General features: G+C 40.6%; 1 protein-coding gene across 14 annotated transcripts in view; it reads left to right on the top strand.

Moving 5' to 3' along the window:
• Positions 1 to 16,692, top strand: part of ZBTB20 (zinc finger and BTB domain containing 20) — a 490,951-nt gene that overhangs the window by 206,685 nt on the left and 267,574 nt on the right. The window contains exon 6 of one of the 14 annotated variants that reach the window (XR_010612128.1): positions 12,181 to 12,451. The exons of the other annotated variants lie outside the window; for them this stretch is intronic. The gene's annotated coding sequence lies outside the window, so the exon portion shown is untranslated. Of the gene's footprint in view, positions 1 to 12,180; positions 12,452 to 16,692 lie in introns of those variants that run through there. 14 annotated transcript variants of the gene reach the window in all.

The following is a 16,692-nucleotide window of genomic DNA, read 5'->3' on the forward strand; positions in this document are numbered from 1 at the left end:
AGACACATAGTTATTGCTGAGGATATCAGCTCTAGGAAAGAAACACTGTATCAGCTTTATACCACATATCCCATTCTTTTGTCAGCTTACATTATAAATAAATAACAAAGCAATTTGACACATGCCCATTGATTAAAAATAAAAGTTGTCAGAGTGAGAGGAGAAAGACAAAAATATGAATTATTAATAACAATATTAAGCAATGCAAAAAAGATGCTTAACATGCAGGAAAGTCCCTGAAAAGTCACTTCGTGAAGGGGAAAGAAAGGACAGCCATGAAGGCCTTCCCTCCACTACTGCTTTGTGGCCTTTTCTTTACTACTTGGGCTTTGGAGGTCAGGGTGACCATGTGAAAGAGAAGGATGATTCTGTAGATTATGTAATCTCATTTACCTAATCTCTAGGTTTTCTAACATGCACTACCTACAAACATGGGGACACCGTATAGGAGTCAATTTAAAGGAATCATATTGCATTGTGGTTGGGATTGGCTTTTCTATGTTTTTGAGCAACCTTTCAGGCAGCGGGGTTTGAACAACTGATTGACAATGCCAACGCATCAACTGGAGAAGCTGAGCTAATTTATCTGCTTTCTAAATTTTGTATACTACACATACCTGTGGTTCAACATGCAGGTATTAACACATGCAAAAATGCTAGTAGTAGTTTGTGTTCCGTATACTTTGTGATGCTCCAAGTTGATAAAATATAAATGGTACCCTAGTAGCTGGCACATTTATGCATTTCTTTTCTCACCTTCTGTCACTTATTTTGGTTGCAACTATTTAAATGCTTTCATTTATCAGACCAGTTTGAATGGCTGTTGGGTATATTGACCATCCTTTCAATACTTAATTTTCCATCTGTGAAGATCGGATTTCATTTTTCGCTGAAGAGGAAAGGAGAAATACGAATACTTGCAAAGAGCTAAGAGACACAACTGCACAACTTCCACAAAAGCTGTAGGAAACCCCTTGGTGACTAGTCTTGTTTGATGAAGAATGCTCTTGCTCTAAAGCCAGTACAGTGTGTGCTGTCTGAACAGAAGAGCTAATTGGAAAGTTTCCCTTTTAGGGTAGCACCAGAGGTCTGATTAAAGTGATGATGTCTCTAGTGGAGCATCTCATATTCAGCTTCTTCATGGCCAGTCTGAGCACTGTATTACTTGTAGCTGGAGAGATGACATCATCTAAAAAAAGACTGCACGAGCAGTAAGGGTCCTACCCTGTGCTTATGATGTTAATGTTGTGAATTAACAAACTGTTAATGAATTCACAACATGATCTCCCAATTACTGTGCTTTAGTTCTGGAAAGCTCTTTCTTTTATGCATCTTTGGTTCAAGTAAGGGCTAAGCACTCGTAGCTTTTATGGATTTCATTAGGTGCCAGAAAAGCTCAGAGCTTCTGAAAGCCAGAGTCAAAGGATCTTCTTGCTGGCATTTAGTTGCATGTGGTGCAGGTAACTCCATCCTCATTTGGACTCCCTTTGCAGTTAGTTGGAGAATATTAGACACTTAGAGATGTGATTCAGCCTGTCACAAGGAAAGGCATCTGAAATAGACCCTCATGTAAGGGCTTACATCTGTTCGTAGACTATAAAGGAAGGCTGGATGAAGTCTGTAAGCAGTTTAAATTTACCTGAGATTGTTCTATGCATGGGGTATCAAGCTGAATAACTGAAATTAAGGAGTTGTCTTTAAAATGTTAAGTCTTTGCTTTTCTTTTTCTGTTTGTAAAGTGGGAGCAATATGAAGCTTTGCAGGTTATGAGAAGATAGACTCTTATTTGGTATATAATTATAATGATGAGACTTCTTATTAGCTGCTAAATGGTTTGCATTTACATTTTATGAGCTCTTTTTAGTTTCATATACACATATGAGTAAGGATTAGCAAGGAGTGGCTATGCCTGTTAGTCTTAGCATAGGTACCTTACACTATTGTTAAATTTGGCTGTATATGAAATTATTGGTCTCTCTTAAATATTAATTGATGTAGCCTGACTCCCCTTAGTACTTCTAATCTGCTGCATCTGATCCTCAGGGTTTTGGTGAATATTAATTTGTGCATTAAAAGACTGAATTTGAAGTAGTTTCATTGGTTTGAAATAGTTATACAAGCCAGTAGTTTCTTGACAGAGCCCAAGCACAGACCAAACTGAACGAAATGAAATGGCTTCTGGGGCAGAACTGAGATGACAGAAAAGCAGCTGCCCCTTTCTCACATGTACCCAGAACTATAAGCTAAAGTCAGATAAAGACATGTAAAGAGATCTTAGCATATTATGCCACTTTCTGTTGGGATTTTAAGGCAATTATTCCTTAAATTGTTTTTGTCTATTGGCACCCTATGTAGCTTTATTCTAAAGTCTTGTACAGAGGTCTGCAAGGAAATCTTTAGACATTGAAATAAACTTGTCCTTTCAAAGGAGACTCTTAAGAAAGTGAGTAAGCTTTAAAAGTCAGCAAAGAGGGTTAAAAAAGCCTTTGATAAGGATTTTTTAAAATCTGGGAGAAAGCACTTTAATAATACCGTTATAGTACTTTTCATCAGTCTTACTGCACCCATGTGCAGTATTTCAGCTCTGTAAACTGAAGCTTATTTATGTTAAATGATTTGCCCAATATCTTATCATGGGTAAGTGGCAGGCCAGAAATGGAACCCAGGAGTCCTAATTTGATTTCTTGTTGAATTCAGAGACAGTATACTGCCTCTGGAAGCAAAACACTCAAGAATTCAACAGTAGCACTCTGCACAAGGAGTCTCCCATTTCAATAAACGTGTGGTTATAATATGTCTGTGCTCCACTGACCGAGGTCCCTTAGGTTGCTTTCAATCCAAGCCCATGTCTCCTTTGTGGGCTCACATTGCACTACCAAATCTTCCAGTGCTCTAAGCCAGAAGTCTTGTTCTTAATGGACATGTTGGGGAAAATAGAAGCATCAAAAAATACCACCAGTGGCAGTGAAAAAAGTAAGGATGGGTGAAATAAAAAGAAATTATAGAGTCATAAGAATATAGGCTGCAGTTTGAATGCTTCTACCGGTGTTGGGCTTCCTTTTTTAGAGTAGTGAAGATAAGTCAGAAGATGATCCTATTTATCTTAAAACCCCTAATAGTATGTGCTATCTCTGTGAAATCTTGAATAAATACGGATAAATCTCTGTGTTTTTCAAATTCATATTTTGAAATCTGACAACGCACTGGCTGAGCTTTATGGGGAAGTATTGCTGGCTTTCGAGAGAAGCCTCTTCACATCGGCTTGTCTTCTCAGTAGCTTTCACAGTGTGTGAAGAAAGAAGATGAGAACAAGAGCGAAAGCACTGTCCTGCGGCATCTGGGCAAACAGTTGGAAGCAGTGGGTTTCTTGGCTGGTATAAGGGACTAGAGAGACTAGCATAGGTTCTGGAGAACCCAATCTCATAATCTTGAAAGGGAAATTCAAGGGTTGGGAGAAATGCAGTCCAGCACAATTTGTTCAGTCAGAAGTTTGTGAATTCCTGTCAGGATTGAGCTCTGTGTATTCACAAAATGTGAAGGTGATGTTCTTTCCCAGAATTCCAGATTTTTCCCTCCATCCGAGGAAATTTTGCATATGTTACAGCCAGTGTAATTTATAGAGTATGAATTTCCTCAGCTAAGACATGGAGAGCATACAATGCAGTTTTGTGTGCAGAGTTTTTCATTAATATGTTATTTTGTGTTTGTCCAAAACCAGAAGGAATTTGATTTTCTTACATATGTGATGAGGATAAGAAGGTCTGAAGGCAGTGAGTAGATGGAAAGGTACACATGCACTGTCTGCCCAATGGGGGCTCAAACTCAGGTATTTGTTACCACGTGAGATTCTGTAGGATACACCTCCTGACTTTCAGCTGATTTTCCTAAAAGACGGGTATCTCAGAAGTGGAAAGTTGTATCTGCTAGCCGTGGCTTAAACCCTAGGGCTTCCCTAATGCCACTTGAAAGCTACGTTTAAGCAAATGCCTTGACCCCTGAAACACAAACTTTACGTACTTGTAACCACCTCTAGCATGTGATTCATTGATAATAATCTTACCATATAGTACTTTAGGCAAAATCCTTTTACAGCAGTTATTGGAGGAAATTTGTGACTGTTAACATGGTGTATCATATAAAGAAGAGAGGCCAGATCTAGATAAGTTGATTTCATTAATGCTGATTTGATTACATCAGTGATCCTCTGGCAGTTTAGGTGACCCCATAACCCAAGATATTTACCTATAAGTGCTCATTCTGATTGTACAGCATAGTGGGGGGTGTGATGGGCAGTTAAGAATAATTAATATGCAGTTTAACTATTCATATACCTGGCACAGTATGAAAACCCCTGAGCACATTTGCTGAGTGCTGTGAATATGACTAGATTCCCAGATTGCCATGTATTCATGCCTACTTATTGTAGACGTATTTACTATTAATTACAATACATATCAGACAAAACTGAAAAAAACCCAAAGTTATGTCCATGTAACTGAAATCCATGCAGGATAAGCGAAGGAGATATTAAATATCTGCAGTTTGTGAAATTGTGGAGCACAAAGGAAGAATGTGTATTATCTGAAGTTACTCAAGGTGCATACAGAATGTTTTAAACAGCTGTATTCTGATTCTAGAGGGTGTATAGCATGTGTTGGTCTTGTCCTGTTCTGCAGATATCATTAACTTCTTTTAAGTAAGGCATTACCTCTTTTAAGCTGGTAACATAAGGTTATATATCATGTCAGGTATCAACTAATTGGACATGATCAGTCTTGTCTGCCGAGTTCTTTTTTGAAGACGTAATCCTTATTAGAAGCAACACTGTGAAGACTGAACCTTTTTCTTCCATTTCATGCACTGATGTTCTGCAGTTATTTTCTAGCATTAAAATAAGAAAAATGTCTTTTACAAAGTCTCAGCCCTTATTCCAGCAAAGCTGCTATTGACAGTAAGTGTTTCACCCAAGTAGAAACCAAATCAAAAGTTAGCAAAGTATTTCAGGATTTTGGGCTCCATTTAGAGGAACTTGAAAGGATGAATTTCTTTGGTGGTGAAATCTGAGGAGCTTTTGAATATTGCCAGTCGTGTTTAAACCTTTTCCAGAAAGCAATCTTATAGATACTTTGAGCAGAAACCTGTATTTTGTTGATGATCATGAAACTTCACCTAGAACTAAAGTTAGAGAATAGAAATTAGAAAGATCAATTTATTTCTTTTATTCTCTAATTTGTTAATTTTCTGCATTGGACAGCCTCTTTTGTTGCCTGCAAGCATAGCACAGGAGAGAGGGACAGTAAACCTGCTTGATGATCGTGCAGTGGAATAATATACTGTTACCCTGGAAAACTTGGTGTTAATTTAGGGAATTGTAAGTTGTGCTTTTTCATTTTTGTATTTTTGATATTTCTGGTTTTCATTTGCTCTGCCTTAGTAAAGGCAAAGTTTATCATCTTTGCATACTCTGACGAATTAATTTTGATTGTTCTCAGTACTTGACGAATTTGGAGAAGCCACTGTCACTCAGTGTTATTATTTGATTTGTCTTCTGGTTAAGACTTGGAATAGGAGATAAGAAGAGTGAAGATCATGTCTACACCTATTGCCCAGGGTCATTGGGTGGACTCCAGCCAACTATTTCCACTGTAGAGGTGGTGGTAGCATTGATTAATTCATGATCACAAAGTGCTTTGGGCTTCTGGGATAAAAAAGCAGAATAGAAGTGTGAAGTATTATTAATGGAACGAATGCTTGACATACTAAGTATACGATGTTAAATATCATTTGAGGATGGGTGCATTACGAGTGTGAATGACTCAACTGAAAGTAATTATGGTTATGTCTTTAATTGAGAAAAACAGATTCTTAATCAGTGCATCACAGTTTCAGCCCTCGTGATAACTTCCTGATTAGGTTTATGGATCAGTTTAGTTCATCTGACTAACATACAGCCTAGGAACTGGATGCTGATGGTATCTTCTGTGTTTGGGGAACATATGCCTTCACTTTTGGTATTGATGGCTAGGAATTTCTCGTCCGCTCTTAGCTGGATGCCAAGCTCTTAGGTGTGATTTCATTTCAAAAAGAAGCATCATGCTGCAAGACATATATTTTCCCCTTTTCCAGGTGGTTGGTGGAAGAAATTCGTAGTTCTTTAGGAACTCTGTAAAACATAACATTAATTCTGGTTGTATTTCCACTGGGAGAAATTTATATTAATATGAAATTTGCCACTGTGTCAGCAAAGCCAGGTTTTGGCATTTTAAGGTCCATTCCGATGTAGTAGGAAGCACTTGTTGATTGACCTCTTTGTGAAATCATGGATGTGTTACAGTATGCAGCTTTTCTCCAAAGCAGCTCACAACTACAAGGCTCTTTTTGTGGAATTTCAGCATTTATGCATGATGTGAAAGTCAGAGGGATGTGCTCACCTAGATTAATGTTTTACTTTGCTGGCAGTGGTTGCAGTTTTACTGAAAGTGTCATAATATCTGATGTTTTTCTTAAAGATTCTACTCTTGAAGTAAACAGATAATGTCAAGATCTTTATTTTTTGTTTGTAAAATAAGTTTCTAGTCCTCGTGATTGGAGGGAAGACACTGAATTTATGATCAAAGCATAACACAAAGACTCAGAAATGAGAAAAATATAAATATAAAGGCTGGTACTTATTAGATTGGTTAATAATATTTTAAAAACACGTTAGAATTTTCAGAGGGAAAATGGGGGAAAATGGTGAAAGGCAGGAGGGAAACAGCATGAGATCAGGATCAGCAGTAGTTCATTTGCATTTTGTTTTCAGTTTGGTCTGGGGAATAGTTTCATCGTCTGAATACTAGCTTTGAAATCCCTGTGCAAGTTGCATCTGTATCTACAGTATCAGCAGCGGGACTAGAAATAAAATTCTCACCTTCACACCTCTACAAAGAACAAGTATAGCAGTGAGATTTTATTACATATTTTGCTAGCCATTTAAACAAAGATTACTGAAACGGTTCTGTCTGGTGTTACTTATCTGTGTCTTTATTAGTTGAGCAAGAAATGCACTATTCATCATTCATCTGTATGACGATTCTGTGCCTCTGCCTGTTTTCTTGGCTAGATTTCCTCTTCCTTCCCCACTTAAAAGTGTTTGGGCAGTGAAAGTACTTACTAAAACAAATTTCTAAGGTATTTCGTGACATTCTGCTGGTTTAACTCCTCAAATTAAGATTGTATGTGTTAGCAAAAGGTATGCGTCCATTCAGACACTACTCATTAGAATTGCTATGGGAATTACTGGGTGAAACTGTAAGTTCGTTATTTTATGGGAACCAGACTGCCTGATACTGAGGGTCTTCTATGGCTTCAAGAGCTGTGAAATAGCTTTCAAAACTTAAAATGAGTGGTTATGAATAATTTTGGTCTTTTTCTCCGAAAATTCCAGTATGAAAAGAATAGTCACAGTAAAATTGCAAATAAAATAGTTTGTTTGCCTTGGGAATTGTTTAGTTTGTTATTTGGATTGTACTGCTACCCAGTCCCCAAACAGAATTAGGGTTTGTTTCTAGTAAATGTTTGAGTAGAAATTAAGGGTTTGCCACTGCTCTTTATATATTCATAATCCATATTAGAGATTCATACCAATGAGAGGAGACATTGCTATAGGCAAGATGTCAAAGGACAAGATTGGCCAAGCTATTCTAAGTCACTTCTGAAGCTGCAAAATGCACTAGGTGCAGGACAGTTCTGCGGATGAAACAAAGTGGTGTAAATTGTGACTTTTGGGGTAGTTTTTTGTCTTGTGGAAAATGAAACATTTTAAAGAAACTCTGTTGAAAATTGAGTTTTTGTTTTCAGCTGAGAGTTTTCCATAAAAATTCCTCATGTTTCAGTAAAAGCATGTGTCTTGTAAATCCCCTGTTCAGCTGCAAATAGAATGTTTAACAAAGTTGTCACAAAAAATTCTTTTTATCGGCCTTTGTTGGGGAAAAGTTAGAACCTAGTAATAGTAGGCTGTGGTTCACTGGCTTTGTGACTGCCATGGCTTGAAAGCTCTTTGAAAGGAACCTAAATATATATATGACTTCCTAGGGGTAAATGCCAGGCCGTTGTCCATACACTTTTGGAAGCTGTTGGAATTCTTACTGGGGTCTTCCTTCTAGAGTCTAACCAGAAATGGCATTGTCTGCAACAGATTTTAGGTAGAGAGTATCTCCGGAACTTGAAGCCAGATCCTAACTCTGTTATGCTGATGAGGGGGAGAAGTGGCACTTTTCTTTCTCTTTCCTTCATTTCTTTGTTTCCTAAACATAATGACTATTTGCAGAAGGAAGTAGAAAGAGATATCCATTGTTTTGTCCCTGCTTTACTTCCACTTGTAGATGATCTCCTCTAGTAAGTAAATCAGGGCAAGTGCCAGGAGTGCTGCTTCCCCAGCCAGCAGCATAAGGAAACTGTCTGGCTGCACAGAGCAAGTTTTCCCAGCTCTGTGTTTATTAAAGTTGTGAAGAGAAGCAGAAGCATTGAAAGCTTTTTGGAAACTTTAGGGAAAAAAAAAAAAAACGCATCAGCTGGCATTTGGTGTTCAGGAATTTATACAATGCTGACACCAAGCCAAAATCTTAAAGACCGTGCTTTCATCCAGTCAGATCTTAGAAGCTCCTTGAAAGCTTGAAACTTGATATTTTTTTAAACCACTTTAGAGCATCTATGAAGCTGTTGTCTTTTAAGTTTGAATTGTTCTGCTTCCCACGATCAGGTGGACTTTTTTGGACCCTGAAGAACAAAGGTGAAGCTACAGAGAAAGTTGCGTGTCTGTCCTATAGATGCAGTGCAGTTTAGGATGGGGGCAGTTACATGTTAACAGGTCTTGAACAGAAATCTTTGTACTGCCACAGAAGGACAAAGGACACTGTAATATTTAAATCAATCTGAATTTCCTCCGGCTAAAAATAAAATAAAGGAAATGGTGCAACTTGGCAAATACATCTTGACCTCATGCTATTTTTACAAGTCAGACAGATGTGCAGCCACTGATAAGCTGGTACCCAGGATGAGCTATCAAATCAGAAATCTGTGGACTCACTCTTCAAATCCCAGCACTAATCGCAATGCTAAAGAGCTACCTTTCGATTAATCCTGCCCTGGACTTTAGACGAAAGATACTGCAGTTTAATTACTGAGTGAAATCCACTTTGTCTGATCTGCCAGTCTGCACTGTAATGTCATAATATAATCAGCTTCACCCCTGTCTGAAGCTCTAGGGCTGTGAAGTCCAAGGACTTGTTTGATTGGAAGAAATAAAACGATGTTCAAACAACCACCAGCTACACTGCTGTAATTACCAAAATCCTGTTTGCATCTGTCTGTCATTTTCACCATTGTTGCTTTTTATGACACGGAGAGGCAAGGGGAGCTCGTGGTGGTGAAGAACATCATCAACCTGACAGGTGACAAATAAGACGTGGGAAGGTTTGCTTGCAGAAAATACTAATTGTAAAATATTCAGGCTAATTAAACTGGGTCTCTTCCTTACATATTTCCCATCGGCTTCAGTGACACACTCCGGTTCAAGCAAAGCCAGCCATCGGTACTGTCATCTCATAATTAAAACCTGTAACTGATCTGGGAGTGTCTCCACCATGGGTTCCAGTGCAGGGATAGTGTCTTGTGAGTGTCAGAAATCGTATTTCTACCCATGTGAGAGAGGCAGCAGTGCTGCCACAGTGTGAGATGTTCCCTCCCACTCCCCTTAGGAGATACTAGCCATGATTTGGAGGGAGTATTTCATCAGACAAAGAAAGAGGCCATGGCTTAGTGAAATGCATTACTTAACGTGTCTTGCACAGGTGTATGGCTCCGTTCCTTCAGCCATGTGGGAGCTCATTGCAGTGATTTCCACTGAAAGCAAAGGGAGGATTTAGGATGCTCCTGATCTCTCAGTGTCAGGCCTTCGTTCTCCCTGACCTCCTTTATTAAGGGTACAACTAGGGAGAGTCGGCAGCAATTTCTTTTCAGTGTACCATGGAGAGTTTTATTCTGGAAAAGTTCATTAGCTTTTCCAGGCTCATTTTACAAAGCTCACTGCATACCAGTGACTTCCTCCCACCTCTGACCTCAGCAGAACCGGTTCAGTAACAAGAGGTGAGAAGATCCAGCGTTTGTAATGCATGCTTTGTTTGGATACCTTTCTGGCCGTGCAAGGGAGGTTATGACAGTGGTATGTAAAGAGAGTAGCTGACAAAGCCCTCAAAAATGGATTGCTCTCAAGTTACTACTAGCCATAGATGCTAATGACCAGAAAAGGAAGCACAGTTTTTATCCAGCTGCAGCTTTCAGGGGGGGCACTCCACCTGTGCTCACTAAGCGAACTCTGGTTGAATTGGCTGACGTCTTTTCAATGCTTAGGCTTTATTCCACCAGCCATCCCCAGTAATCCTGATTTATCTCATCTTTCTTTCTCATCATTCAATGTTTCTGCTTTTTCCTTTGCATCTTTTAAGTCTTTTGACCCTTTCCGGATAGGTCTTTCTTTTTCTTTTTCTCACATGATGTATTCTGTACAACCCATACCATCTCAGCTGCACTTTTGATTCTATTCTACCCGTCTACCATGTGCTGTCACTCTTTTTCCAGCTCTTCTCCCATAAAAGCACTTGCCATTCCCATCTCTATCCATCTCTTTTTATAAAATGAGCTGGTAGACTCTCATAGTGAATCACATCCATAGTTTGATGATGATCCCTGTGCTGCTGCTTCCTCAAAGGATGGGCTTGTCCAACACCTATGACTAAGGAGGCCAAGCACGGGTAAGATGAATACTCTTTGGATATCCTGGAGTTATAGCTTGTGGGTATATTTTCCCCTATTGCAAAATCAAAGCAATGTCTTGGGGCAGAGACTGGGGATAAGGAAGAATATCAGACAGCAGTTGTTAGCAGTATGTGTCTGTGTCTTAAACTTGAGATACGTTTACTTTCTTCCTCTTCCTTTTGTACCCTGTAGCTGACAGCGGTGCCTAGCATTGCCTGTCAGCAGGGATGGCACGAAGGGTGTTTTGCAATGGAAATCTGGCTTTAAACCTAACTGGGTTTGTCACTACTGTTTTAACTTCTGAATGGTATTTAAACATTACAGTCTGCAGAGTTGGTTCCAGCAGGATCTATCTAGAGGAGGCTGCTTTGACCAGCAGCAATGGCTCTAACACTTTATTTGTACAGTACTTTGCCCAGTCTAACCCTTGGCTTTAGAAAAAGAAATGTCAGAAGGAAAACGTTCATGGCTTCTTTTAGATTCCCAGGAGTATTTTTCAGCATGAAGGAGTCAATTTAGTTGCATGGCCTTGCTAATACTATTCCGCTGCACTGATGATCTTGCCTCCCAGGGGAAAAATATCAGGGGAACCTGAACAATAGTTGTATGGCCAGTTACTACAGAAATGATTTCTTTTCCAAATGTGAGGATAATGGAGGGCATAGGGTAGTGTATAATAGCACTTAAAAAAGAAAGGAAGAAATTAGTGTGTATTGATCAGAATAAATTGTGTTCCTTTACAAGAGGAAAAGGATACGCGAAGGTGAAGTACAGGCTTAGCGTGGGAAAGTCTTGTTACAATGTCCAGTGACGTGAAGTTCCCATCTTTCTAGACCTCAGTTCATACTCAGGTGTTCGGTATGCTTACAAACGCAAAGGCAGGGCATTCTTAACGTAGTGGCTGTCACATACTTTGGTGTGTGAAGTTTTGTTTTCACGATGCTATACTGCAGCCCAGTTACAACTTTGGGGGTTTCTGCAGAGATATGGCACGGGTTCTGGGGTAGCTAAGACTACTGTCATATTATTTAGACAGCTCAAAGTGGTCATGGCTGTGTAGATTATTTTAGCATCTTATCTGCTCTAGGGAAATGAGTTTCTTTTCTCTCAGTGGTATTTGTTGGTCCCAGTAGTCTTAGAATAGATGTCATTACGTACTCTAAGAAACTATGCTGCTGCTAGCCTTATACTTTGTGAACTAATGACTTTTGCTGTGCAGAATTGTTCTGGGTTCAGCTGTAACAGTCATTTTTCTCCTTCCTAGTAGCTGATGCAGTGCTGCATTCTGTCTTTAGCCTGAGAGCAATGCTGGTAACACCAATGCTTTCAGTAGTTGTTAAGTAATGCTTACCCCAAAGAAGGACTTTTCTGTCTCATGCTCTGCAGTGAGGAGGGACACAAGAAGCCGTGAGGAAGCAGACAGGACACCTGACCCAAACTAGCCAAAGGGGCATTCCATACCACAGCACATCATGCCCAGCATAGAAACTGGTGAAGTTACCTGGAAGGCCCAGATCGCTGCTTGGGTCGGGCTGGGTATCGGTCAGTGGGTGGTGAGCAGCTGTATTGTGCATCACTTGTGTTTATTGGGTTTTTTTTTCCTTTCCCTTTAAAAAAATTTCCTTTCCTTTCCCTTATTAAAAAATTTTATATTCTCTCCCCTTGTTGTTTCCATCATTAATATTATTATGAGTAGTAGTTGTGTTATATTATATTATAGTTATTGGACTGTTCTTATCTCAACCCATGGGGTTTACGTTCTTTGGATTCTCTTCCCCATCCTGCCCGGAGCTGGTCTTTCAGCATTTATTCCTTAGCTCCCATGCTGCTTGTTCACTCATAGTCTTGTAACTGTGCTCATGTTAGTCCCACAGTTTAGACTGAACTCCACATGCATGTGGCTCACAACGACAGGTTTACAAATACCTTGATTCCATCTTCCCCAATTAATATCCAGTCACTAAGACAGCTTCTACTAATTTGGGGGCAGGTTACTGTTGGATTACTAAAAGCCCAACTTAATTGAGGAAGGTGACAAACTCAGAAGACAAAAGTAGTTAAGTGGTACTAAATATAATAAATGTATTCCTAGGCCCCACATGGCATAAGAAAGATCTTTCAGAAGTAGAGCGGTACTTGTAGAACATCTTGAACAGTTCCATTCAGATGCTGAATTCAAATGCAACTCCTGGAGAGGAGCAAGAGCTGAATCTCAAGTCTGCTCCTCAGATGTGCAAGTCATAGGGAAGTAACTCTCTTTCTAATTGAAAATTGCATTGTGGTGCTGTGGTATCGATTTTAGAGCAGGTCAGAACTCTATTGACAAGGTGTCACTTCATCATAATATTTCCTTTTCTCTGTAGCACAAAGACTGATGAAAAGAACTTTCTGGTCACTTCTGGTGTTAGAGAGATTGAAAACTTCATGGGTTTAGGTCCGAAAGCGTTTGGCCAGCTTATTTTTTAGAGTATTTGAAACCTGTTATTTTTGTCCAAGTGAAGAAAGCAAAATTCTCATCTGCTGGCCAGCTTTAATTAAAATCACAGAATCACAGAATCCCAAGGGTTGGAAGGGACCTCAAAAGATCATCTAGTCCAACCCCCCTGCAAGAGCAGGGTAACCTACAGTACATCACACAGGAACTTGTCCAGGCGGGCCTTGAATATCTCCAGTGTAGGAGACTCCACAACCCCCCTGGGCAACCTGTTCCAGTGCTCTGTCACTCTTACAGTAAAGAAGTTCTTCCTGATGTTAACGTGGAACTTCCTATGCTCCAGTTTACACCCATTGCCCCTTGTCCTATCACTGGATATCACTGAAAAAAGCCTAGCTCCATCATCCTGACACCTACCCTTCACATATTTGTAAACATTGATGAGGTCACCCCTCAGTCTCCTCTTCTCCAAGCTAAAGAGACCCAGCTCCCTCAGCCTCTCCTCATAAGGGAGATGTTCCACTCCCTTAATCATCTTTGTGGCTCTGCGCTGGACTCCTTCAAGCAATTCCCTGTCCTTCTTGAACAGAGGGGCCCAGAACTGGACGCAATATTCCAGATGCGGCCTCACCAAGGCTGAGTAGAGGGGGAGGAGAACCTCTCTTGACCTACTAACCACTCCCTTTCTAATGCACCCTAAGATGCCATTTGCCTTCTTGGCCACAAGAGCACATTGCTGGCTCATGGTCATCCTCCTATCCACCAGGACCCCCAGGTCCCTTTCCCCTTCGCTACTTTCCAGCAGGTCAACCCCCAACCTGTACTGGTACATGGGGTTGTTCTTCCCCAGATGCAAGACTCTACACTTGCCCTTGTTAAATTTCATCAAGTTTCTCCCCGCCCAACTCTCCAGCCTGTCCAGGTCTCGCTGAATGGCAGCACAGTCCTCTGGTGTGTCAGCCACTCCTCCCAGTTTTGTGTCATCAGCAAACTTGCTGAGGGTGCACTCAGTTCCCTCATCCAGGTCATTGATGAAATCACCCCACCCCTAGCAACCAGCCTGATGGCAGTTCACTCTCCTTTTTGTCTAAGCGTGTCACTTTGCAAAGAGATGCTATGCTGAGAATCCCAAGGAAGCAGGGGAGCCAAGTCATCTGCTCAACATGGAGAAGGTGTGGCATGCCCCACAGCTGTGCAGGCTGGCTCCTCATCCATTCACTAATGGGCACCTTTCTGATATGCCGTGGCCATCAGCCAGGTCACCTTGGCATTCATCAGAAGGCAGGGCTATGTTTATGTTGCTTGTGGTCACTCTTACCCCACTTTTTAAATGAAGGCTGAGTTGAAGCCCCCACCGTTTGGCAAGAGCCAGAGGAGAGTTAATATTTTTGGTCTCTGGTCCTGATGATGCTGCTAACAACATTTTAAGGGCAGAAGGCAACTACTAATTGTGATGTAACTTGAATGATTTCATCGCCTTACTCCTCTCACCCCATTGGGACATTCATCAACTCTTTCTGGTCACTGTTGACCTGGGATGCTACAATCTGGCAATCTTGAATAGCAATTTAGCCAATTTGGAGTAGATTTATCCACTGTGGTTCGTTTCCTTAGATGTTTTTCTTACCCTGTTGTATGCAGAATATTCTTGTGCTTAGAGTTGTGTGGAGACTTCTGATTTTGTTATATTTCATAATAGTTTTATTCACACAGCTAAACTATATCATGTCAAGGGTGAGGAGAAACCTCATTTTAACATCTTGTTACCAATCCCCTAAGCAACACGTTTTTCCCTAAGATCGCTGCTCTTGTAAATCATAAAATACCCTTTTTCGGAAAAGTTATCAGTTGTCCAATCTTTCTGCCCTTTCACTTAAAGAGTAGCTGAGAAACTGGGGGGCATCTTACTTGACTGTCAGAGCCTCTATTGAATTCATCCACAGGTCTAAAGAGATCAAAATTGTTTGAATTGACCCTTTCTGTTGCCAGAGTGAAGAGAAATCCTTTAAGCTTTTTGTTTTCTTGTCATGTACGGTCTCCCTTTGTCAGTTTGGGTCCAAGGTCCCTGTTTTCATTTTTGCTAGGAATAGCTGCAGCTTTGGCAATATCTGCCTTTATAAAGCCTGTAGTGAGAGAGCGAGACTGAGCAGGAGAGTGCGAAGGGTAAAATATACTAGGTGAGTATCTGATCCTTAAGTACCTTGCACTGTCTCATAGAACTGCAGCCTTCTCGGGAATCACAGTTGTGGCTTCTGTGGCAAAGAATGACAACAAAAGCAACTTTGCCCACCACAATTATTAGTCAGATTTGAGGCCTGGGTTTTAAAACAAATGCATTTGGAGCAGAGATGTGAAAAGGAGGAGAAACGCAAGTGCGGCTTATTGGGGGCCCTGCAGACAGAAAATTATTGTGTTTCTAACGCTATTGATTTTTTGCAGCAGCTGATATTTCAATCTGGGTGCAGCATGTCTGAGAGTCTACGCACACTGTCAAGAAGAAATATGATAGTGTCTTAAAAGATTAATAATATCGCTGGTCCTCAGGAGGCCTGTCTTAATTCACTGGCCTGTTCCTTGGCATGTACTGTAATTTATCTAGTCTGATTTGAATAGCAAATGGCAATCGGCTGCCATTAGGGAAATAGGCATCAGTCTTATTGATCCAGGATGGGCTGGATTTTATTTAAGGAGAGCTGCAAAATGTTATTAACTTCCGGATGAGAGGCTGGAGGTGGAGAATTTTTTGCAGTGTTCCACGGGGGGGGGTGAATTACATAGAATCTCGAAAGTCCTGAAATAGATAGTAACAGGGGAGACCTGGGAAACGGGGGATCAACTGCTACCAGTTTGTTTCCAAAGACAGTGGTTATTTCCAGCACAGCTTCTCTCTTTCCTGGGCTCTCTGCGTGACTGTGTGAATGATGTACTCAGTTGTCTTTGGGTGAAGGCAAGGGTGCTTTGCATTTGGAGAGAAGAACATGTGGTGGTTGATCCTTCCAGGTAAAGCTGGAGTTGACTCTCCACTGCAATGCATGAGCTGTTAGTTTTCCAATCCCCCTCACTATGCTTAACAGGAGCTATACAATTGAACCTCCAGGCACCAAGGGGAGTACAAGTTCCTGATGTACTGCTTGATGTGTGTTTGGAACTGCTGCCAGTGCTTCCTAAGGGGAGAGCTGATGCAAGTAGAAGGGAGGTAATACTGTTTTTGTTGTATAGGTCCTGTCCTGGTTCCCTCTTCATACCAGTTCTCATCAGAAGTCACTGTGGGGAATAAAAACAGGTTTTAGGTTATCTTTACGTACTGTAAATTTAGCTTTTTTTCAGTGGATATTGTTGGTAAATATCACGCTGAGCTACAGATGTGAGGAAGACTGGTGCAGTTCCAGTCTCTACTAAAAGAGGAAAGAAATCTTATGGGAACATCGGGAGTCTGAAAACTAATGCCTGCTTAATAAAACTAA

The sequence above is a fragment of the Lathamus discolor genome, chromosome 4, assembly GCF_037157495.1.
Source record: "Lathamus discolor isolate bLatDis1 chromosome 4, bLatDis1.hap1, whole genome shotgun sequence".
Taxonomy (NCBI): Eukaryota; Metazoa; Chordata; class Aves; order Psittaciformes; family Psittacidae; genus Lathamus; species Lathamus discolor.